Here is a 2,647-nt window from a genome sequence, read left to right as displayed (position 1 = left end):
CGCTTCCCCGCCATTGACGAGATATTCCGGCAATCCCTGTTTTCACTGTTGTAAGATAGAGGGCGCTGTTACACTTTTTGTGAAATAGAACAACACTGCCGTGTCCAAAAACAAACAAAGGTGATGGAAATGTAGTAGCTTGTAAACCACATGAAAATGCCAACTCCGACGGAAATGGTTATGGTTGCGCAAGCCATGAAAATATTGATGGACCCAGACTCCGACAATTCCTGTTTTGATCAACATTCAGAATTCCATTTGGACGAAGAAGTAAATGAGTTTGGTGGGACGAAATGGGATCGCCATGATGGTGACAGTGACACACGGACAAGACAACCACAGAGAAGGCGGAGACAATAGAACACTAAATAATCACTGAATGTGACAAAGTGTTCCGCTATACCTCAAAGAGAACAGCGTTAATAAAAAAGGAATGATATAATGTTTTTTTGTGTGTGTGTGTGTAAAAACAGAAGGTCTCTTCTTTAGTTTTATGTATATACTGTTCACATATTCATAGAACAAATTATTGGTCTTGAAAGATTAGTGAATACGATCAAAAATGCTGGCGGGGAAAGTGTTAAAGTTTACGGAACAGGTTTGATTTTCTGCATTTTTTTTTTTACACAAAGCCTTTACAGAGCTGTTTGACCAAGAACCAGTGAAGAAAATGTGGCAGCAACAAGAGAGAAGAACGGGGTGTACCGCACGGTATAATTTCCTAACTCAGATAATCTACCAAGATAGTAATATTCAGGTGGATGATGATAACGAGAAGGATGTAATAGAGTATGAAGACCGCAGAGAGACATACAGACAGAGAGAGAATGACAGTGTTGAGACACAGAGGGAGGACAGCTCAGCCCATTCAGGTGGCCACAGTGCCAAATGCAAGATGTGGGCAGAGAGTGGCAACAGCCAGGGAGGTAAGTCCACTGGAGAGGGAAGAAATGTGTCTCTCCATTTTGTCTCGTACTGTAATTTTTTTGCAATTAATAGAACACATTCGACTTGGGGTGAAAGGTGTCTGTGCATAACAATTTTTATCGGATTAAAAATCACAAAAAAACATCAGATTTGGTGTGAAAAGGTCTTTAGATGGTGAACATGGTGAACGTTATGGCCTCTAAACATCAGCATGTTAACTTTGTCATTGGGAGTATGGTAGCATGCTGACATTAGCATTCAGCTCAAAGCACCACTGTAGCTAAGTACAGCCTTACAGAGCTCAAAGCATGGCTGCAGACTCTTATACCGCATTTGTAACACATTCTCACTGCAACCTCGTCACATATTGACGTTTGGTCGTGGACTTTCCATGTCCAGATATAAGGTGAAAAGTATCCCGGGTGCGTTGGTTGTTGATGTTCTGGGATGCTGTGTCAAGTTCTGCCTGTTACATGCATTGTCTTCTTTCAAAGTACATTTACATACAGTCAGGTTGGGATTTCCATTGCATTATACGAACAACTCAACACTACTTGATTCAATCATTTTGGTTTTCAATTAGCCAAAGTTGTGGATAGTACCTGGTACTTACCTGGTGGATTAAAAAACTGCTGACGATTGACTGTTTGAAGAAAATCATCACTTCTTTGACACAGGACATCCTGTATAACCCTCACATTTTTGAATAGCCAAGCTACCGTGACTAGCAACCACTATTCTTTTATTTACATGACGCAGATTTTTTTTTTTTTTTTTAAATGGCAGCCTGTACACTAGGACATACACTACACCCTGTCATTGACGAAGGGCAGACGTTCTTCTGTTTGGCTGCTGATGAAAGGATTCAGCGAGTGTCGCATTAAAGATGATGTCATGGCAGATTTGCGCGGTCTCTCTATCAGCTGAAATTCCACTAACACTGAGGGAGTACGATCCGCATTGGTAAACGAAGTTGAGAAAAGGACCTGGTACCAAACCTGAATTGAAATGAGGCATCAGTCTTATTAACCATAACAACAACCTTTTCGGCGATGGTAATAGCCGCATAAATCTTTAAATACCAGTGTTATTTTCTGGTGATACGATTGAACAAAACACCATGAGGACTACCTTCCACATAGTCCCCCAAAATGCCTCCTTTGCTGTTTCAGGCCAATAAATGCTAATAAACCCAGGACTCCATTAAGGCAACCTAAACAACCTTAATCAAGGTTTGGGGAATGGGGTTAAAACAGATGGAAGTTTACTGAGAGGAGGTGCCAATCTGAACAGATTAGACAAAAGTGTGTGTGTGTGTGTGTGTGTGCGCGTGTGTGTGTGTGTGTGTGTGTGTGTGTGTGTGTGTGTGTGTTTTTGTTTTTTCCTGGGGGTAGTCGGTGTCGAGGCTGAATGAGGATGAATGACAGAGAGAGTGTGAAAGAGGGAGAAAGGGAGTTTGTGTGCAGCATTCTCTGCAAAGCTCCACACAGGACCTATCATTACCAGATGTCACAGTGAGGGTGGCTGCCAGCCGAATCACTGCTTATTGCTTTAAACTCCAACTCTCTGCCTCTCTCTTTCTCTTCTTCTTCTTCTCCTTCCTCTTTTCTTCTTTCCCCCCCTCCCTTGTCTCTCATCTCCTCCTCTTTCTCTCCTTCTGCCTTTTTTTTCTTCTTCCTCCCTTCTCCATTTCCAGCTGTTTTTGGAGCACGCAGCGAGA

Source organism: Epinephelus fuscoguttatus, linkage group LG22 (assembly GCF_011397635.1).
Source record: "Epinephelus fuscoguttatus linkage group LG22, E.fuscoguttatus.final_Chr_v1".
NCBI lineage: Eukaryota > Metazoa > Chordata > Actinopteri > Perciformes > Serranidae > Epinephelus > Epinephelus fuscoguttatus.
This window is presented reverse-complemented; position numbering follows the sequence as displayed.